This window comes from Cryptomeria japonica, chromosome 4, assembly GCF_030272615.1.
Source record: "Cryptomeria japonica chromosome 4, Sugi_1.0, whole genome shotgun sequence".
In the NCBI taxonomy this organism is placed as follows: Eukaryota; Viridiplantae; Streptophyta; class Pinopsida; order Cupressales; family Cupressaceae; genus Cryptomeria; species Cryptomeria japonica.
Window position 1 is genome coordinate 219,789,000 of NC_081408.1, and position 24,150 is coordinate 219,813,149.

General features: G+C 36.7%; 1 non-coding gene across 1 annotated transcript; it reads right to left on the bottom strand.

Moving 5' to 3' along the window:
* Window positions 1-23,355: 23,355 nt before the first annotated feature.
* Window positions 23,356-23,550, bottom strand: LOC131037285 (U2 spliceosomal RNA). Its single transcript, XR_009104200.2, has one exon. It is a non-coding gene; the product is annotated as a U2 spliceosomal RNA (small nuclear RNA).
* Window positions 23,551-24,150: the final 600 nt, after the last annotated feature.

Genomic DNA, 24,150 nt, shown 5'->3' on the forward strand with positions numbered 1-24,150 from the left:
CAAGGATAAGATCCTTTGTGATGTGTTACCTATGGATGCTTGTAACTTATTGCTAGGAAGACCCTGGCAATTTGATAGGAAGGTGATCTATGATGGAGAGGAGAACTCCATTTCCTTTAAGAAGGATAGCAAGACCTTCAAGATTCAGTCTTTGACAGAGAATGAAGAGGGAACCTCAAGAACACCTAGTGTTTTATTGGCTACTAGTAAAGAGTTCTTAAACTTGCTACATGAGGAGGATTTAGTGAAGTATGCCATCTTTGTGAAGCCAAAGGAGGAAGAAGAGAAGTTGTAGGCAGAAGTACCCAAGGAGGTGAAGCACATGTTGCAAGAGTATAAGGACATAGTGAGTGATGGAACACCTGCAACACTCCCACCAAGAAGGTCTATAAGCCATCAAATAGACTTTGTTCCCGAAGCATCCCTACCTAACAAGGCTGCATATAAGCTCACACCTAATCAGAATAAGGAGGTGGCAAGGGAAGTGCAGGAGTTGTTGGAACAAGGACTGATTAAGAAGAGCATCAGCCCATGTGCAGTCCTGGTAGTGCTAGCATCAAAGAAGGGAGGTAAGTGGAGACTTTGCATTGACTCAAGGGCAATCAATAGGATCACCATAAGGTATAGGTTTCCTATTCATAGAATAGAGGATCTGATAGACTATTTAGGAGGAGCTATGTATTTTACCAAGCTAGACCTTAAAAGTGGTTATCACCAGATAAGAATTAAGGAGGGTGATGAGTGGAAGACTGCTTTTAAAACCACAAAGGGATTTTATGAATGGCTTGTGATGCCATTTGGACTCACCAATGCTCCGAGCACCTTCATGAGGTTCATGAATGAAGTGTTGAAGGACTTCACAGGCAGATTTGTGGTGGTGTACCTAGATGACATTCTCATCTATAGCAGAACCAAAGAGGAGCACTTTGAGCATTTGAGGTTAGTCTTAGAGAGGTTGCATGAGGAGAAGTTATCCATCAACCTAGAGAAGTGTGACTTCTTGAAGCAAGAGCTGATCTACTTAGGATTTGTGGTGTCTAAAGGAACCTTGAAGATGGATCCAAGCAAAGTGGAGGCAATCTTGAATTGGCCTGCACCTAGAACAGGGACTGAGGTAAGGAGTTTCCATGGTTTAGCCCAATTCTATAGGAAGTTTGTGAGGAACTTCAATAGCATATGTGCCCCAGTCCTTGAAACCATTAAAGGAGGCCTTAAAACTAAGTTTAAACGGACTGAGCAGGCTGACAAAGCATTTCAAATGTTGAAGCAAGAATTAGCCACAAAACCTATTCCACTCCTACCTACCTTTGACAAGTTATTCACTTTGGAGTGTGATGCAAGTGGAATTTTAGTAGGGGGTGTATTGAGTCAAGAGGGAAGACCTATGGCATTTTTCAATGAGAAGCTCAATGAAGCAAAGAAGAAGTACTCAGCCTATGACCTAGAGTTGTATGCACTAGTGCAGTCTCTAAAGAAATGGAGGCATTACCTACTCCCAAAGGAATTTGTGGTGTTCACAGACAACCAGGCATTGAGTTACATTAACACTCAAGAGAAGCTTAGCAATAGAACTCTGAAATGGATGAAATACCTCCAATCCTTCACCTTCACCATCAAGCATAAGAAGGGGCAACTTAACAAGGTGGCAAATGCCTTAAGCAAGAAGTTGTTAACATTTCAAGAGTTACAATTGCAGAGCATAGGAATAGAAGGTTTCAAAGACCTCTATGAAGGAGATGAAGACTTTTCATCAGCTTACAAGGTTTGCAAGGAGTTTGAGAACCATTTCCATGGTGAGTATGCAGATTACACTCTCCAAAATGGTCTCTTGTTCAAAGGTAATCAGTTGTGTGTACCAAGAGGATCCATGAGGGAGAACCTCATCCAAGAGAAACATAAACCTTAGACTTAGTACAGAGGTACTACTATTGGCCAAAGTTTCCAAGAGATGTGAAAAGGTATGTAGAACAATGCAGTGTATGCCAAAGAGAAAAGGGAGGATCAAGCAATGCTGGTCTCTATCAATCATTACCAGTCCCAAATAGACCTTGGGAATGTATAAGCATGGACTTTGTAGTAGGACTTCCCAAGACTAAAATAGGTATGGACAACATCTATGTGGTAGTAGATAGATTTTCCAAGATGAGTCATTTCATTCCATGTAAGACTACACATGATGCTAGCTATGTTGCACATCTCTTCTTCAAGGAGATTGTTAGGATTCATGGACTCCCTTTAAGCATTGTTTCAAATAGGGACAGCAAGTTCATGGGCCATTTTTGGAAAACATTATGGAGGAGACTATGAACTAACTTGACATTTAGCTCAGCTTACCATCAACAAACAGATGGTCAAACAAAAGCCATCAATAGGGTGTTAGGAAATTTGTTGAGGTGTTTAACTAAGGAGTATGGTCAGACATGGGACCTAATCATTCCTCAAGCAGAATATCCATATAATGACAGTGTGAATAGGACCATTGGTAGAAGTCCCTTTGAGGTTGTGTATGGCAGACATCCAAGGGGAGTATGTGAGTTAAGAGACCTTGGTACTTTGGAGATGAAGAGTGGGCAAGCAGAGGACCTCACTCAAACCATCAAGGAAGTCCAAGAGAAATTTAAGAAGGCCATCCTTGAATCCACTCAAAAGATGAAAGCCAAAATGGATGAGAAAAGGAGAGAAGTTCAATTCAAGGTGGGTGACTATGTGATGATCCATTTGAGCAAAGCTAGGATGCAAAGTGGTAAGCCCGCCAAACTGCAGATGAAGAGGATAGGACCTTGTAAAATTCTAGCAAGATATGGTGAGAATTCCTATAAGGTTGATTTACCTTCAGACTTAGCCATTTCACCAGTCTTTAATGTAGCTGACCTGATCATGTACAAGGGTGAAATAGCAGGGCAAAAGGAGAGCCAAGCCAAGGTACTGCAGGACCTCGATGTTAATGTCTTACCACAGGTGAAGAAGCCTATAGTAGAGGAGATCTTGGAGTCAAGGGTGAAGAAGTCTACTATACACTAGGTCTACGTGGAGCACTTAGTGAAATGGGCAGATCAACTAGTATCTGAAGCTACTTGGGTGGAGGAGAGCAAGTTCAAGACACTTGGCATAGACTCGGCTCTCATCTCTTCTTCTAATTGTTAGTTGTGTGTAGAGGGGGAGTATGGTACATGAGCACCCTTCCAAGCTCTCCCTCCTTCTTATTTTGTTGGTGTTACGCTTCTTTTGAAGCCTTTGTAAATAAAATAATGAGCCATGTGCTCATAGGTCCTAGTTAGGGTCCTAATTGAGCTCTTAAGGGTTATAAGTCAAGATCGAGGATTTCTTGAAAATTGAGGGTATGTGTGCCTTGGAGGTGTTTAGGGTTCCTTTATAGCATGGTGGTGTCCTTAGGTTGGCCCAATGTTGGTCTAGGAGTCAAGAAAAGCAACATTGGGAAAGTTCCTCAAAAGTTGAAAAAGTTGCATGACAACTTTTAAAACTTGTCAAGCAACTTTTCCACTAGGAGGCCAAAATCCTTAGGTTGGTATGGAAAACCCTAATATGGGCACACAAACCAAGGTATGGGTAGTATAAGATGTTACAAACCCTAAGTTAAGGGGTTGGATATCAAACATTGTACAACCCAAGCAAAGTGACCTGATTGAGACTAAAAATTGGTTACCAGTCAACTTGAATGAAGCTACCGAGAAAGTTAATGGATTGAATTGCATGAAAAACTATCTAGAGTGACTTCTATGGTGTAAATAATTTCATTGTGAGCAACTAGATTAGGTTTTTATTTGCAGGTTGTGTGTGTTTGTAAATACTTTGTAAACTGTCTTTTCTCTGTCCAGTTTTGGACTGGTTTGTGCAAATGAAGTCATAACTCCATTCCCCATTGTGGAAACACCATGAAACCATGTGGAATGGAAGTGGAGACCTTGTACCATAGTACATTGCAAGAAGGGCCGATGAAAGTGTAGGGAGGCCATGTAAAGACCCACTCCTAGGTGAGACTAGACAGTGCCCGGCTAGGAGAGGTCAAGTTGCAGAGGTCTTGAAGAGCAAGGTTGGTCAAAGAAGAGTGCACCCTTTGGGGAAGTTGGAGAGGGGTGAGTGTAGCACCATTGGTGTGAAGGAGGAGCCTCCACCAATCTAGAAAAGGTGGAAAAAATACAAAACATTCACTAAGACCCTGGCAGACCCTAAAAACCCTCACAAAAACCCTTGAAAACCTTAAAATCCACCTAGGGCAGTGTATAGACACTTGGAGGCCTAAAACCTAGAAAATCCTTGAGTCCTTTCCAAATGAATAGCAAGTCCTTTGGGAAGTTTCACAAGCTAGTGTATCGTTTGTGAGAGGGAGCCCTAAAGGACCGAGTAGGAGGCCTAATTGGTCCTAATCCTTGTAGTCCTATTTTGTAAGCAAAAAGACAAAATTGTGAAATCGGTAAGAGGTAGGAAGCTTGTAACCTCTTGGGGGCACTTGAATGGGTGGAAGAACCATGAAATTGACCTGACCTAACCTTGCTAAGACCTTGGAAGGTGTGGAAATATCCTAGCCCTTATTAGCCATAGTAAGGGGTTTTGAGTCTCATGAGTAGGTGAGACCTTAGGAGCAGCATCGCAACTCATTGGTGGGTGGATTGGGCAAGGTCAGTGGATTCCTCAAGCTAGGGAATTCCTAGAGACCCTAGGTTGTGTAGAGAACACCAGGTGATCCAAAGAAAGGATCCAAGAGCATAGACTAGGCTAGTCTATCCCAAACCCCATCCCATCATATCGGTAAAAAAATTTCAAACTTATTCTCAGACCACCACAAGAAAATGCAAGAAAGTAAAATGCAGAAACACAAGATAATCAACCACAAAATAATAACACCAACATTTTTACGTGGAAACCCAAAAAGGAAAATATCTACAATGGGATTGGAACCCACAATATTCATATACTATGATTAGGAATACATAAATATTACATAAGGGGAATGCACATGCATTCAGGAACACTACCTAGAACCAAAGGTTTAATTACAATATGGAAGTGTCACTAACTTATAGATCATTTACAATGATAACTACAATGATTGAACTCCAAAATAGTATCAAACAATGCCTGGATGAGTTCCAGTTAAAAGCAAAAAGTCTGACTATAACGCCTCTGCAACTCTACCCTATTCTGCTTCTCAGTCAACTATCGGATCAAGAATGCACACGTGAAACTGTACCAAATAGGTTTCTCAATCACCAATCTCTCATGTCATACCACAAAACAATCTCCTACATCGGTCATATATATTCACAATCACAAAATTAAACATTCATCAAATCGGCCAACCATAATATGCAATGTAACGTGTAATCGGGTGTTAGCTTAGACTGGATCACTAAAACATACGTGGATCAACCAAATAATGTCTAAATGATTTCTACATGTTGGCCCTATCATCTCATGCATAAATCTAACCACCAAAATCACCACAAAGATTCTGGACCAAAGGTGCTCTTCTTATCCTAAAATACAAGTGAAACATTACCAGACCACTTCCTCTACCGGTTACCAAAATCCATAACTACCAAATATAATTTCCATGAAGAGTTGTCATCAATGAAAAACCTAATCCATTATCCATGCACTAGAATCCATCGGATGAGTGTCAATTGCCAATGAGAAAATTGATCCTCTCACCTACAATGTTCCAAATTGATTTCTCCATTGTTGATCAACTCCCTAATGAAATGATACCTTCTATCTATATGCTTGCTCTTTTTATGAAAGACTGGGTTCTTAGATAGTGTTATAGATGAATTGTTGCCATAATGTATCTTTTTTGCCTCTTCTTACATCCATACCTCAATTCTTTTAGCATTCTTCTCACCCATACTGCTTGACATGATGCCCTTATAGCTACTACATACTCCACTTCAACTGATGAAAGAGTGACTATTGGTTGTTTCTTTGATGTCCAAGATACTACACTTGATCCAAAATAAAATAAAAAACATACCCTAAAGGACTCTTCCTATCATTTACACTCCTTACAGAATCACTATCAGTGTATCCGATCATCTTGAAATCAGTTGACCTTGAGTAGAGAATTCCATAGTTCCTTGTTCCACTAATATATTTCAAAAAAAAATTCCAACTTGCTAATGTGAAACTTTTGGAAAATCCATGAACCTTGAAATTAGACTAACTCCAAACATTATATCTCGTCTTGTGGTTGTTAAATACATGAGACTACCAACAAGTTTTTTATACAAAGTTGGATTGCATCAGCTCCTTTGTCATCTTTATTCAACTTCAAACCTGTCACTATTGGTCTTGGGGCTGATTTGCAATTCATCATATTCAGCCTCTTCAAAATATCATTTGCATACTTAGATTGTGAAATTAAAATACCTTTATCATTTTGACTTACTTCAATGCCAAGAAAGTTCTTCATTAAACCCAAATCAATCATCCCAAATTCCTTCTTCATAGCTGATTTGAATAAGTCAATTGACAAATCACGTGTGAATATCAAGTTTGTTGGCATTTTGCAGGAATTGATTGTGTTGCATTGGTGTTTTATCATTGATGACAACACTAGTTGTTATGGTTGGTTACCAATAGATAGATTTTGGTTACCGGCAGAAGATCTAGTGTTACCGGCAAAAGAGACTATCTGTTGGACACTGGAATATGTTTGGTTACATGTGGTACATGCTTCTGGAGCATGTCTTGGTCAGATGGTATTCGGATGATATCATACACTCTTACTAGTACATGTTTAAATTTCTACTGACAAAGCTTTCATTGAGAATTCTTGACAGGATCCATAAGTGGTGTGGGTGTGGCTTTCAGGATGTTGAAGATGTTCTCTGATCATGCTTCAACCAATTGGAGATGTCGCTTTGGTGTGGTGGACACAGAATAGGTCTAGTGCCTATCTAGGTTATGGAACGGTATCATGTTAACGTGTTCTCTACACATTACTAGGATGTTTTATGGATTGGTTAATGTTGTTTTGGTCTAAAGATGACATGGCATATCATTGTAATATGGATTTATGTAATGATCTTATTGTAATATCTTTTAGGTGGCCGACCTAATTGGTTTAGGTCTTAGGGTTGGTATAAATTGATGTAAGATCTCATTGTAAAAAAAAAGGTATGGAATGAATGTGTGAATATTGTAATATCATTCATGCAAAGGATTAGGTCAATCATTAAGGATTGAGTTGGGCTTAAGGAAGAGGTAAAAGTCCTCTGATGTTGAGCTTAACTGGGACTATAATCAGACATGGTAGATGCTATCTCACACAGTTCATTCTATTGGATTGTTGTCCAAATATCTTGAGGTGGTTTTAACCTCTATAGTTAGTGAGACTCTTTTGCAATGAGCAGTGCACTCTAGGCAGTGTGCCTTCCTGCATGTGCAGGCCCCTCATTGTAACACATACTTTTGGCAAAAGTATCATCTGACTATGGGTAGGCTTCCCACCATGGTTTTTACCTTTACCAGGTTTTCCACATACAAATATTGGTGTTATGTGGTATGGTTACTTTGCATTGATTATGTTTAATTGTTGAGTTGCATTGTTTATCAGTATCTATGTCTACTAGCATCTATTTCTGCTTCATCGGTATTTAAATGTTCATGTGCTCTAGTTTAAGGTTGTATTGTGGATTAATTGTTGTAATCTATTAAAAATGGATTGCCCCCCCCCCTCAGTTGTTCACTGGCTATCCTAGCAATTGGTATCAGAGCTTTGGTCCTCTTTTGCAGAAGCTTGACCACTTAAGGTAGATCCTATGGCAACTAATCCACCGGCAACTATCTTCATAAGAGAATTCCCTAAGCTTGATGGAAAAATTATGGGATATGCAAGATCTAAATGGAGACTCATCTTAAATGTCTTGGCAAGGATATTTGGGAGATCACTAAGAAAGGTTACACACCTTATGATCCGACATCTGTAAATCCTGCTCCTATAGACTTGGTTAAGAATATTGAAAATGATTGCAGAGCTAGAGAAGACCTCCTGTGTGCACTTACTGATCAGCAGCTCATGGGATTGATTGATAAAACATCTGCAAAATTTATGTGGGATAAATTACAAACTCTGAATGAAGGTGACCCTATAGTCAGAAATGTTAAACTTGATGGCTACTGGGTTAGATATGAAAACTTGAAGATGGATGACAATGAAAGAACTGCTATATTTATGGAGAGAGTAAATGAGATTGTTATGGGAATTCAATGTTGTGGAGGATCTCTGAGTGAAGATGGAATAATTTCCAAAGTCTAGAGAGCCCTTCCACTGGCTTACAAGATGAAGGCAACTACAATTAATGAGTTAAGAACAATGGCAAACACCTCAGTTAATAGAGACATTCTGATTGGGAAGTTATTTGCTTTTGAGCTTGAAGAATTTGTACCTTCTGGAGCTGCAAAATCTGAAGCTGTTTTTCATGTATCACCATCATCATCTACCTGCAATAATGATTGAAAATCCTTATATGCAAAGGAATTGGAAGACATGAGGAAAGAAGATGAAGAATTTAAGCAACTTGAAGCCTTATTTGCTAGAAGAGTACCTAAAGGAGCAGGAAGTAAGTATGAAAGAAAAGCACCTTTTAAATGTTTCGCATGTCATAACATTGGCCATTTTTCATCTAGATGTCCTGAAAGGAATGCAAGATTTGAGGAAAGAGTTAAGAAATCTTTTAAGCCTAATCAGATTAGATACAAATTCAAGAGAAACAAACAATGCTTCATAGCGGGTGATGAAGGAGTAACTAATAACTCTAAGGATGAACTGACAGAAGACTCTTCTAGTGGATTCGGCAATAGAAAGGAATGGGTGTTCTATGCCCTAAAAAAATATGAACTGGAACTGGTTATCTTGAATGAAGAGAAGGCCCTGGCAGCAAAAGTTGAAGATAAGGATGAATGGGTAATTGATAGTGGATACTACATCATATGACTAGAGATAAAAGAAAATCTATGTCCCTATATGAATACAATTGTGGTGAAGTAAGATTTGGAGATGACAAAGCATGTATTATCAAAGGTAGAGGCACTATTTCTTTGGTTGGTAAGCATAATACTGACAATGTCTATTATGTAGAAGGTTTAAAGCATAATCTTTTGAGTGTTGGTCAATTGGTGGACAAGGGATTCCAACTTCAATTCAAGGATAGAAAATTCAAAATCATTAACAAGACTAGTTTGGAGATTACTACCGGTACTCAAACTGGAGGTAACATCTTTCATTTGAACACTAGTAATAAGACATGTTTGATTGCTCATATTGATGAGAGTTGGTTATGGCATAAAAGGTTGTGTCATGTTAATTTTGATTGCATTGTCAAGATCAGTTCAACAAAGGCAGTTAGAGGTATACCTAAGATTATGAAGCCTCATAATTTTATATGTAAGGAATGTCAATTGGGAAAGAAAAGTTAGAACTACTTTTATAAGCATACAAGATAAATCTAATGATGTTCTTGATTTGATTCATACTGACTTATGTGGTCCAACAAGGATTCGAAGCTATAAAGGTGATAGATACTTCATGTTGATAATTCATGATTATTCTAGAATTATGTGGGTGATTTTTCTTAGGGAGAAGTCTGAAGCTTTTGAGAATTTCAAGATCTTTAAAGAGAAAGTTGAAACTGAAACTGGATTGAAAATCAAATGTCTAAGATCGGATCAAGGCAGTGAGTTCACTTCTCATGAATTTAACAGTTATTATGAGACAAATGGAATTAGGAGACAGTTATCTGCACCTAGGACTCCTTAGCAGAATGGAGTGGTGGAAAGAAAGAATAGAACCATTTTGGATGTAGCAAGAACCATGATGATGGAAGCCCAATTGCCTCATATCTACTAGAGAGAAGCAGTGAGTACAATAGTCTACAAATTCAACAGAGCTCACATCAAAGGTGAAACCAATAAGACTCCTTATGAACTATGGTTTGGACATACACCTACTATTAAATATTTTAGAATTTTTGGAAGTAAATGTTATATCAAAAGGGATGATTCAATTGGAAAGTTTGATCCTAGATGTGATGAAGGAATATTTCTTGGTTATTCTAATCAAAGCAAAGCATATAGATGTTATAACAAAAGATTGCAGAAAATTGTGGAAAGTGCAAATGTGAAAGTGGATGAGCAATATAGAAATCATTCTCTATCATATGACAGGGAACTGACAATGGAAATCATCATAACTGGACCAACAATACCTCAATTGGTATAGGATACTGAAACTATTACACCAACACAGTCAAAAAACTCAACTTTGACTGATGATCAGATCAGTGAACCTGAAGTTCAGAAGACTCCAAGGTATGTAAGATTAAACCACTCTAAAGATCAAATCATTGGAGATAGGAACAAGGGAGTTATGACTTGAAGGAGAATGGCAAATGAAGAGGTATGTCTTATTTCTCAAGTTGAACCGGCAACTATTATTGAAGTTTGTAAATATAAACATTGGTTAAAGGCTATGGAAGATGAATTAGATCAAATAGAGAAGAATGAAACTTGGACTTTAGTTCCCCAGCCTAAAAATAAGAATGTTATTGGAACTAAATGGGTTTTTAGGAATAAACTAAATGAGGATGGTCAAGTTATAAGAAATAAAGCTAGACTGATTTGTAAAGATTATCCTCAAAAGGAAGGAATTGATTATGGTGAGACTTTTGCACCTATAGCTAGAATTGAAGTTGTTAGACTATTTCTTGCCTATGCGGCATATAAGAACTATAAGGTTTATCAAATGGATGTTAAATGTGTATTTTTGAATGGTGAACTTGAAGAAGAGGTATACATTGAACATCCGGATGTTTTTTCACTAACAGATGATAAGGATATGGTTTGTGGGTTAAAGAAAGATTATACATCCACTTCTACATCAACCCTTGTAAAATTTTCCAAGTTATTCAAGGACTGATGCAATCAACATCATGTTCAACTGACTTCATGAAGAGGGACAACCCCTAACTGACTTCTAAGATACTCAAAAGTAGTCTTAGACAGAGGTTTGGTAAAAATATTTCCAAGCTGCTCCTTGGTAGAAACATGCTCTAAGATAACATCTTTTCTCTTAACTTTTTGCCTTGAGAATTGATACTTCAATTCAATGTGCTTGGTTCATGCGTGCAAAATAGGATTCTTGGAAATATTTATGGCACTTGTGTTATCACATTAAATCTTTATAGGTTCTAAAATCTTCATCGTAAAACCTTCCAAAATGTGCCTCATCCAAATAGCCTGTGTGCAATTCATATAAGCTGCAACATACTCAGCTTCAGTAGTAGATTGTGAAGCACAACTCTTCTTTTTACTACTCCATGAAAGAATCCTTCCTCCAAGAAAAAATGCTCCACTAGTTGTGTTTTTCCAGTCATCAACATTTCCTGTCCAATCAGCATCTATGTATGCCTTTAAATCAAAGTTTCATCCATATGGATACCATAATCCATACTCAACAGTACCTTTCAGGTATCTAAATATTCTCTTGGTTGCTATCAGGTGTGTCTGCTTATGATTCTTCTGGAATCTAGCAACTATGCCAACCACATGGGCTATGTCTGGTCTGTTGTGAACAACATACTACAATTTGCCAATCATTGACCTGTATTCCTTCTCATCAATAGACTTAGATTCATCTTCCTTGGACAACTTACAACCTATAACCATTGGTGTCCCAACTAGTTTACAGTCACTCATGCCAAATGTCTACAAAACCTCTTTCACATACTTAGACTATGTAATGAAAATACCATTCTTCATTTATTGTATCTGCAAGCCTATGAAATTTTTTACTTCCCCTACTAAAGACATTTCAAACTCATTTTTCATTTCATCTGCAAAACTATTGCTCATGACATCATTACCTCCAAATATAATATTGTCAACAAATACTTCACTGACTAGTATTTCATCTCATTCAGACTTGACATATATGTTACTATCATCATTGGTTCTTAGAAATCCTTTCATACCATGCTTTGGGTGCCTTCTTTAATCCATATAAAGCCTTATGCAATCTTCATACCATATCTTTCTCATCAATCAAAGCATAGCCATTTGGCTTCTCTATGTATACCTCTTCTTCCAATATCCCATTCAAAAATGTAGACTTAACATCCATTTGATATACCTTGAACTTTTTATGGGCTGAAAATACAAGTAAAGTTCTGAAACCTTCTAGTCTTACTATTGGTGCAAAAGTTTCTCCATAATCTTCTCCTTCTTCTTGTGCATAACCCTTGCAGACTAATCTTGGCTTGTTGCAAACTACAACACCATCTTCATTCAACTTGTTCCTGAATACCCATTTAGTGCTTATAACATTTTTATTTACTCGTCAAGGTACTATGGTCCAAGTGTTGGTTTACTCAATTTGATCTAATTCCTCCTCCATATCTTGAGTGGATTGTCCGATAATGAATTTGTCAAAGTCATGCACTGTGTTTCAACAAAGGAAACATGGGACAAATTGCAGAGGTTGTTTGAGGGAGATGCAAAAGTCAAAGAAGCCAAGCAGCAAACACTAAAGGGCCAACTTGAAAGCATCAAAATGAAAGATGATGAAAAGATTGCAGACTATCTTCACAGATTTGATGAAACTATGAATACTATTAGAGGGCTTGGAGAAGAGGTTGTAGATGAGATTCTTGTCAAGAAGATACTTAGATCTCTCACTCCCAAATATGATACTAAGGTGTCAGCCATAGAAGAAGCCAAGGATCTGAAGACTTTTACAATGGATGAGTTATTTGGCTCTCTGACAGCCTATGAGATGAGAACAACTGGTGATACTTCCTCAAAGAAAGAAGCAACATTCAACATCACCAAAAAGGGCAAAGAAGTTGCTACTCTTAAAGAATCCAGTGAAGACTCTGATGCAGAAGTAGAAAAATTTTTCAGGAAGCTCAAAAGAGGATCCGACTGGTACAAAGGAAAGCTACAACTTAAATGCTTCAACTGTGGAAAGGTAGGACACTTCACTGCAAATTGTTCTCACAGAGAAACTGGTTGAGATGATTCAAGAGAGTTCAAAAGATCTGCTGGCAAAGATAGAGAAAGGAATGACTACCGGTAGGGAAGGAGAGGCTACCAGAACTAGAATAGTCTATATACCATTGAGAATGACATAATAGATGATGAAAATGTATCAGAAGATGATTACCATGAGAATGACAGAAAAGTCAATCTCTTCATGGCACTTGATAGACCAACTAATGAAGATGAGGAAGAAGAGGATATTAAAGCTGAAGTGGATTTGGAGAGAGAACTTATCAGTGTGCTTGAATAATTGAGTACAACAAGAAGAGAACTCAAGAGGTTTAAGCTTGTTCCAATAGATGAACAAGACCTCTTGAAGGAGTCTCTAGATGAGTCTGGTCAAGTCATACCTGACTTGAAACTGCAGCTAGAAGAAACTAATAGGATTTGTGAAGCTACAACCTCTGATCTAACAAAGAAAGAAAAGGAGCATCAAGATCTAGAAGCAGAGATAGTAAAGCTCAGAAAGGAGCTTGAAGAAAGTAAGGAAGAAATAAAAATGAGTAGCAAGTATGAAGGCAGTACTGAGGCCTTAGATAAGATGTTGAGCAAACAAAAGCAATCCAAAGACACCGGTGTCTTAGGATTTGAAGAAGGTCAAAGTTCAACCCACAAAGATAGATCTGACAAAGAAATAATGTTCACCTCTTTAGTTAAAGGTGAAGAAAAGAAGACATTCACTGTAAGAAAGGATACCGGAAAAAAGACATATGCAGATGTTGATGGAAATAGCCACTCAAATCGGTATGTAGAAATGAACCAGAGGACACACTTCTTGCACCAATATGTAGACCCAAGGAGAAATGCAAGAATTGACCGAGAAGGATTCACCAAATTTAACAACATGAAGGGAAGACCCCCAATGAGGCAGTTCCATTCAGGACCAAGACAACCTAAACGGTATGTTTCAAACTTTCATGGTTACAGTTACCAGTGTAACAAATTTTAGCATAGAATAGTTGACTATAGGTTAATCAATAAGCCCTCTATAAGTTATGAAAGTAGAAATCCATTTAATGCACTCCAAGATATGAATGTTTTCTTCTATCAGTGCAATGGATATGGTCATAAGAGTTTTTATTGTAGGAAGAATAAACCAATACCCTACAATAATTTTAAGGATGTCCCCTTAAATGAAAATATAAAATGCTATAACTATCAAGAATTTGGACACATAGCAAAATTATGCAAAAATAGGAAGATCAAGCAAATGAAGGCAAATTCGGATCAAGAGCTGGTAACTGAACCTGAGCTCAATATAGCAGCTAACAAGAAGAAGGAAATCAAACCAGTTTGGGTTGAGAAAGAAAAAGAAAAGGTAGAATCAAGTCTCATAGTACAAACTGCCTTGCATAGTGAAAGGAAAAATCTATGGGCACGACCTAGATAGTGGTTGTTCAAACCATATGATTGGTGACAAAAACAAATTCATTAAACTTGAAGATTGGAATAGTGGATCAGTGAGATTTGGAGATAATTCTTCCATCAAAATAAAGGGAAAAGGAACTCTAAGCATTGATGGAAAACTGAAGGCACATGATGTATATTATGTGGAAGGCCTAAAGTATAATCTGCTGAGTGTTAGTCAAATGTGTGACAAAGGTTAAAAATTTACCTTTGACTCATCTAGTTGCCAGATAAAGAAAGACAGTACATGTAAAGTTGTGGCAGAAGGGAAGAGAATAGATGGAAACGTTTATAATCTGAAGGAATGCTATGAGTCCCAATGTATGTTAGGACAAGTAGATGAAAGTTGGCTATGGCACAGAAGATTAGGCCACATACATTTTGATAACTTAGTTGCAGTAAGCATGAAGGGGTGTGTGAGGTACATTCCACCCATCATCAAGCCGGTAAACACATTTTGTGATGAATGTGTAAAAGGAAAGCAAACTAAAGTGAGTTTCTAAGACAAAGGAGCACAACAACTCAAGACCACTTGAAATTGTGCATACAAATCTGTGTGGTCCAACTCGGACAAGAGAACTTACATGTGAAAGATACTTTATGCTCTTCATTGATGACTACTTGAGAATGACATGGGTCACCTTTCTACAAGATTAATCACAAGTATTTGAAAGATTCAAGATCTTTCAGAAGATGGTGGAAAAGGAAAGTGGGTACATATTAAAATACCTAAGATCAGACAAGGGTGGAGAGTTCACATCAAATGAATTTGAAGATTATTGTGAAAAACATGGAATTAGAAGGCAATACTCTACTCTTAGGACACCACAGAAAAATGGTGTGGTAGAAAGGAAGAACAGGATAGTCAAGGAGATGGCCAGAACCATGTTAAATGAGGCCAGTCTGCCAAACACGTATTGGAAAGAAGTTGTTCATACTGCTGCATATACTTTGAACCGGGTTCAATTAAGAACAAACATCAAAATGACACCTTATGAGTTATGGTATGACTAGAAGCCATCAATCAAATACTTTAAAGTATTTGGAAGCAAGTGCTTTATCAAAAAAGATATGGATGATCTAGGAGGTTTTGACTCTAGGAGCAATGAAGGAATCTTGCTTGGTTACTCATCTAACAACAAATCCTACAAATGCTACAATAAAAGACTAAGAAGAGTAGTTGAGAGTGTGCATATAAAATTTGATTAAGATATGCATAAAGGATGTCAACTACAGGTTAACCGGTATGATGATTCCGGTGATGAACATGATGAAGTTCAATCAGATACTGAACCAGAGGTAGAATCCAAGAAGGTCCCCAACCTGTATGTACAGCTGAATCACCCAGAAGAGCAAATTTTGGGAAATATGAGTGATGGTGTGTAGACTAGAAGAAGACTTGCCCATAATGATGAATAAGTCAATCTATGCCTCATGACTGAAGTTGAATCCAAAACATTCAATGAGGCCAGTAAAAGACAAGAATGGATGGGTGCCATGGAAGAAGAATTGCATCAGATTGAGAAAAACAAGACTTGGGAATTAGTCCCTAGAATGGAAGATAAGAAAATTTGTGGCAACAAATGGGTATACCAGAATAAGATGAATGAAGAAGGTAAGATTGTTCAACATAAAGCTAGACTAGTGTGCAAGGGATACTCTCAAGTAGAGGGAATTGAATTTGAGGAAACATTTACATTGGTAGCTAGATTAGAAGCAATTAGAATGTTTCTTGCCTTCTCTGCCTACAAAGGTTATAAAGTATACCAAATGGATGTAAAATCTACCTTTATAAATGGAAATTTGGAAGAAGTGTACATGGAGCAACCAGAAGGGTTTCTGCTACATGATGATGAGTTATTTGTGTGCAGGTTGAAGAAAGACTTGTATGGTCTAAAGCAAGCTCCTAGAGCATGGTATTCAAGATTAGATCAGTACCTAAAGGAGTAGGGATTCAAGAAGGGGAGTGCAGATAGCAATTTGTACATAAAGAAAAATGGAAACCACATGATCATTGTGGTTGTGTATGTAGATGACATTATCTTTGGAGGCAACAAGGAAACTCTCTGCAAAGTATTTGTTGATCAAATGCAGTCAAAATTTGAGATGTCAATGCTTGGTGAATTGACATACTTCCTTGGTCTGCAGATATTATAGCAAGATAAAGGAATATTTATCTCACAAGTCAAGTATACAAAGGAGATGGTGAAGAAATTCCAACTGGAAGATTGCAAATTGGTAAGTACCTCCATGGTGACCGGCAACAAATTGAGCAAGAATGATGAATCACCAGTGGTGGATCAAACTCTATATAGATCCATGATAGGCAGACTACTGTATCTAACTGCTTCAAGACCGAATATAGTTCAGGCAGTGTGCATGGTGACCAGATTCCAAGCTGCACCAAAACAGTCACATATAAATGTTGTTAGCAGAATTTTTAGATATCTACAAGGAATGCTCAGCTATGACTTGTGTTATCCTAAATAAGGAGATTTTATCTTGGAAGCATACACTGATGCTGATTGGGCAGGATGCGTTGATGATAGAAAGAGCACAAGTGGTGGTGCATTCTTTCTAGGTGACCGGTTGGTCTCATGGCATAGCAAGAAGCAGGACTCAGTCTCTCTATCTATTGTTGAAGTTGAGTACATTGTTGCTACTACATGCTGCTCTTAGGTGATTTGGATGAAGCAGACTCTCAAAGACATACAGTTGGACATCACTAATCCTATTCTCATCCGGTGTGACAATTCAAGTGCAATCAACATAGCAAAGAATCTAGTCATGCATTCCATAACAAAGCACATTGCTATCAAGTATCACTTTCTCAGAGAAAAGGTTAAAGGACAGGAGGTAAGGATGGATTATGTTCCTATTGGTGAACAAGTAGCAGACATCTTAACCAAACCATTACCGGTAAGCACTTTTGAGTATCTCTGACACAAGTTGGGAGTTGTGTTATCTATTTAGGCAAGCTTTATGTGGCTCAGGGGGAGCTGGTAGTGGTCAAAGGGGTAGTGCACGGAACCCTTTGTCATTGTGTCAAAGGGGGAGAAATGTACCGGTATGGAGTAAAGAAGTTGACATCAATGCCAAAGGGGGAGATTGTTGGCATTTTGGCACTAAATTGTCATTGATGTCAACTGGCATGATGTATATTCACATAAGGGTGAGCATAAATATTGAAGGCCTATTGGTAAACTACAAACCAATCTGAAGGTTGGCTGCTTGTTTATGATGAAGAGGCAGAATGTGAAATTTTTCACAAACCACTGAGGGGAAGTTGTGCTACCGGTATAGTATGCTCTACCGGCTAAACAAAAGAAGAAAGCTCTACTGGCAAAGGGATGTACCAATATGTGTTTTCCAGACCGACTGTGTGTTGATGGGCCATGTCTTGATCATTGTAATGCCATGTGGAGTAGAGGTGGAAAACATGTTGTGGTTGGTAAAGCCTCATCGACAGGGTCGATGAAACAGATAATCATCATTAATGAAGGAGCCACAAATCATGGGATTGTATTTGACTAATTGTGGCTCAAGGAAGAAGGAATGATAGAGGAAGATTAGGGAGTAGTTGGTGCCTCAATCAATGCAAAGGAAATCCGATTTAGGAAGTCCTCGAAAAAGAAACTATTGAAACACTTTATGTGTCAACTGATTTCATGATAGAAGATCTGATTTGAGATTGCCATTTCCAGAAAATGTGTGTTGGATAATGGAAATCATGTAAAGGTGCATCCTTGAAGGACAAGTGATTGATCCAAGATAGACAGGATTGGATCTCATGGAGATTGTGTCGGAAAGAGTAAACCCTTACTGCTCAGGTTTTTTAAATTGCATTCTGGGAGGAAATCATGATATAAGAAATAAGAGCTCAAGACAGAACTTGTTGATGCTGCGAAGAAGGAGAAGAGAAGAGAGAGTGAGAAAGGAGAAGGATTGTGAGCCATAGAGAGAGGTCTAAGAAAGTTGCAGTGTGCGTGAGCAAGCATACCAGTGAGAAGATTCTACTGGCAGAACTATAATCTTGCAAATGAGTCTAATCATCAAGGTGTGGAAGATCAGGTAGCATCTACGTGTGACACAATATGTTGAGAGATAGTGTGTGAGAGGTAGGGTAAGATAACAGAGGTCAAGAATCAGAGAGAGTGATCTCACAACCGACAGTGTTAGATTCAGTGAAGGAGAAAAGACTATCACCCGGCAGAGAGTTATTTGATTAAAGAGTTGCAAAATTCATTTGCAACAAGAAGCCTTAATTGTATTCAAATAGTATTTCAATATATATCACCAAGTTGAAGCTTGGTGTAGGGGTTTGTGCTCCGTGGGTTGGTGCCCAAAATCTTTGTAAGTGAGTGTTTTACGTGTGAGGCTGGATTGCAGCAGTAGTCTCCAACAGCTTTTCTCACCGAGGTTTTTCCCATATTGGGTTTTCCTCGTAAATCAGGTGTTGTGAAGTTACTTGTGTGTGAATGATCTCTATGGCCTTCTTTCTTGTATTACCGGTATGACTGTTTGGTAGTTAAGTGAATAACTCATATTTTGAGGTTAGATCAGAAAAGAAAAAAAGGTTAGGAACCACTAATTCACCCCCCTCTCAGTGGTATTTTGTGTTCAAGAAATTTGTTGGCATGGGAAGCTACCCAAACATAGCATATCGCTACTAATTACATAGAAACAAATCTCTCTATTTCAGTTGCCAAAGTTTTAATATTATCCTTACCAATGATGTTATAAGCTAACAATACTAAAACAAAATATAATGGACAATTAAACATAACAGTAAGTAAACCAATTTCACACTTGGATAATTAAATCAATGAAATGGTTGACTACAAACTTATCACCAAGATTTGTATTAACCCTTACCTTACATAGTTGATCACACACTCTATATTAGGAGTTCTAATATACTAAAATCAAATAGAATGGACCATTAACAAAAAATAAATTTAATCCAATTGCACACCTCGACTCATTTTTTTCGTGAAATTAGATAAAAGTTATCTCAATCCATTTATAGTTGATCACACACTCTACAAATTCTATATGTGGGTTTGTTATTAAAAGGATTTCTAATCCCTTAAGATTGCTTAATTAAATATCTCTTACACAATTATACGTTGCAAGTATGTATATTTAGGTTTTCATGATATATAGTTTTTGTTTGCTCATAATGTTTTTATTTTATTTTTAATAATAAACCTTAAAAAGTATGTTAGTCCTGATCTAAACACACATCTAGCCAAAACATAAATATTGTTTAGCTTTAAAAATTTATAAGATATCACTTATACAAAGATATAAAATACATTTTGTAATGCCACAGATGCACCAAACCATACATCAACTTGGCCTACCAAATCTGGTAAAGAAAAATATCTTACTACAATTTGGGTAATTTCTTGAATCATTGCAAAAATTCATCGAAATTTTTTTCATAGAAAAATACATATTTAATAAAATCTTCCTATTCTATTATAGAGCTTCTCTTTTTGTTTACATTTTATGATGTTCCATGTTTCAAAACCCTAGAAAGACCTAAAAAAAAGTCAAAGCCAAAACAATCTTAGCAACAAACTCTTTGGATGTTGAACTCTATGGTAAATAAATGCATCATTTAGACACCCAATTTATATAAGGGTCATGAGGAAAATAGTGAAGGCATATGGAAACCAATCATCCTTTGCACAAAATCATTCATGGTTTTTCTATTTGTAACTCCGTATTGGCTACATTAATGACTTTCTAGATTGTTTGTGGGGTAGGTACGAGTTCTGGAAAAAAAATAGAATTTTTGAACTTTTGAGGCTGAGAATAATATATGATGGACGTTTAATTAAAGGAGTCTAAGAAGGATAGGAAAATTAAATTTTCATTTGTCAATGATGACAAAGAAGTCATACGTCTAAGGCTAGAGGGAAGGGGAAGTTCAGGGTTTAATTTTAAGAAAGGAATAAAATAGGGAATTGCGACAATTCAAAGTTTGAAGCTTGGGGTTCAAGGTTATCTTGTGATGAGTTTCAAGATTCAAAAAGTTTGAATTTGAAAGGACTTCGGAGGAAGTAGTTGAATTACAATGTTTTGCGGTTAGAGGAAATTGGTATCAAGAATAATGGAAAACTAAAATCTTGACTTGGCATGAATTTACAAAGGGGACAAAAGAGAGGCACCCTAATAAATAGGATAAAAAACTATCCTTCAAATGACAAAAAAATAATTTGGTTTACCCTAGGGAAGTTAGAATTGGATGGGAACACATGTCAGAGTACCAACTATAAAATATTTAGATGAATTTCAACTTAGAAAAAGCAAGGTTTAGAAGGAAGAATTTTTTGAAAATGGAAGATATTTGGGAAAGGATAGAAGGAACCTTGAAATATCAAGATGAATAAAGGGAAGTAGCAGGAAGCAAAAGAGTATGTCAAGAAAGGAAGCTTTGACACTTAGACACAAACATAAAGCTTTTAACCTGCAATACAAGCATTTGTATATTCCATGAAAATTTGGTAGCTGCAACACAATATAACTATACAAATTACACGTATAGAGTTAAGTATAATTGTTAGGATTTTTGAGAGAATAGATCTTTTTGTTTCCTAGTTGAAAAAATGGCATTATCCAAGATACTTTAACCACTTCATTTTCGAAGATGTTGGGGGCAAAATCCTTCCATTTTAGATTTCTCCACCAATCAACATAGACAAACATCATTGGGCCATAATGCCTTGTAAGATTATGATTTTATGTTACTTGTAGATATATCCTATAATTTTTCTAAAATTGTAATAATATTGATATTTTTATAATATAAAAACACATTCATATAAATGGTACTTTCATAATTCCTTCAAAAAAAATTGTTTTAACATTGGGAAACCAACATAACTAAAATTAATTTTTATTAAGATGTGTATAAATTATTTTTTTTTATGTAAGAATATGTTGTATAAGATAATACCCAATGGTGTTTTATTATGTATTTGCAACAATTTGAACCTTGGAAGTTTGCAAATGAGAAGATACTCTCTTGAGAAGAACTTATTTAATTAATTGTTTTGAAGTATCATTCTCTATATGATAATTTATAGATGGACAACATAATATAGTTTGTTCATGATAGCTAGGAAAATGAACCAATGGTTGTTAATGTATTTCTTATCCATTAATAGAAGCTCATTTACAACTATCTGTCTACATTTGAAATAAAAGAAAATTGTATATCACATTTGAAGTAATTAAAAAAATATTGTATTATATAATTCTTTTTGGACTAAAGCTTTTCAAGGAAGGCGGGGACTATACTTTTTAGTAATGTTGTTTCTACCTAACATGGATCAATAAGTATGTTTCCTCTTTGAGTGATTTTTCCCAAAAGAGTAGATCATTTCCATGGTGCTTGATCTCAAAGTGATGGATTTACCTTTTTATGAGTGTTGTATTTTCCACACATTTGTCATGAAATCATGCTTGACAAAAAATGATATATTGGGTGATATTACTAGAGGTATTTGAATCTCTAAGACAAAAAGAGGGTCTTATTTACATATGGTGGGTCTTCCATGTAAATAGTTTGTTGCCTCATCTATAAATGAGGGAATTCCTAAGCCACTAATGCTAAGCTTACATGATTGATTCAATTACTTCTCTTGTGAGGCTTATTTTATTGTAAATGATAAAAAATCACAACTTCAATGCTAGACTTATAGTGGAGGAGATAAGACTTAGGGTGGTAGTTTACTCTAATTACAAACCTTCATTCATTGAATTATATTAAAGATTTCTATAATACCAAAATAATTCTTGATAACCCTAACCAGTGACATGATTCCTGAAGAAGTTGCCAATGCTAACCATACTGTAGAAGGAACTCACGATGTCCACCTTACTGATAACTTTGACAAATTTTCTACTATCGTTGAGGACCTTGAAAAGACATTCTAGAATCTTGGAGCTTGAAAGGAAAATGGGTAGTATTTTGAAGTTTTACTTGAGGGTGATGCATAGCTCTGCAACTTCCCTCCATTTCTTGTAGAAGAAAATGCTAGGTAGTGACAAGGGTGATGAAGGCAACTATAAGAAACTTTTTAAGTTCCTTGTTGAGGATTGGTCAACAAATCTGCAAAAAGGTCAATGCACTTTCAAGGGAGATCTTAGGGACTGTGCCCCATTTTCTAGGTATTTTTTTTCTTTCTCGAAGGCTAAGTGCCACTATAGTCACAATATGAACAATGCTTATATTTTCTATGTTTTATGGTGGAACAATCGTACTAGTTATTTTTTTGTTTTCTAGGATAGCCCGTGGTGGCTCCTGTATCTGACTGCTAGTAGCTTAGATGGTATGCTGGGTGATAGACCCAAAGGTGTTTGTTTTGAAGATTGTCGATATTCGGGTTCAGTTGCCTTTGTTTTGGTTGTTTGCTATTGTTGTCAATGTGTTGAAATTGTTAGTTGTGCTTAAGAGACAACATCCTAGTTTTTGCTGCTTTTTATATCAAAACATAATTCTTGATAAAAGTTGAAATGGTAGTTTACAATGACTATACACCTTCATTAGATTATATTAAAGAGGTTTAATAATACCAACATAATTCTTTTCTTATTTCTAGAGTCTTCCATATTTATTCTTAATACTAGAATCTTCCATATTTATTGTAGCCATATAATTTCTTGTATGATATTTATTAATTTCTATTCTGACTATATCATTTTCATGCTCGTTTATACCCTCCATTGAACCATAAATTGTTGCCCTCTAAACCATAAATTGTTAGAGAATAAATGTCAAAAAATATCTCCAATCCTATCCATCCATTCTAAATAGCTCACTAACTTAACCCTAATTCATAAATAAAATTCTACTAATTTAATTTGTATATTGAGTTGGGTTTGGGGTGCGCCAGGCTTCTGCAGTAGTGCAAGACAGAAGCGACGCATGAAAGCTCTAGTAGCAAGCTACCGTATGAGGCTTCCCCCTAAAGAAATTAATTTAATATCGTGTGGTTCATTGAACCACGTATCTGATATTAAACTGATAAGAACAGATACTACACTTGATCTTAGCCAAAAGGCCGAGAAAGGTATGCTTTGAATCGTTTCCTCCCTCATTATTTACACTAGCGTTTTCTTCTAGATATTCCTTCGCTGCTTGATGTGGGATAAAAATATCTGGACAGAGAAATCTCAGAATAAGATATTTTATATCTTTTTAAGCTAGTCTCATGGCAGAATACTTCTCCTCCTCCACCGTTTATGAAGGTAATGCCCAGATGTGTGTGCACATTTTGTGCAAGGAGTTTACGATGATGGGAAAGAATGTTTACAGAGCAAACAACCCAGGTGAATGTCTTTGTTAATGGAACAACGTTTGAATGACGAGATTGATTTGTCATTCCCATTTATGCTGTGGATCTTGGCCTTTGTTGGGGTTACAGTTAATAATTCTTTCGAATATAATGATATGATATTGTTTTGCTATGGGATGCTGGGTTTGTGATAGGGAAAGTTGTGTATATCTAAAATTGAATATAAATTTCTACGTATGGAGGAAGACGTATTATAGCATATAATGTATTTGACACTTCTGATTCGGCTGAAATTTTTTAAGCCGAGAGACGTTCAATGAACCCGTGTACAATTTTATAAACCTGGTTTAAATTGCAAGTCGTTCGCCGGATCGTATGC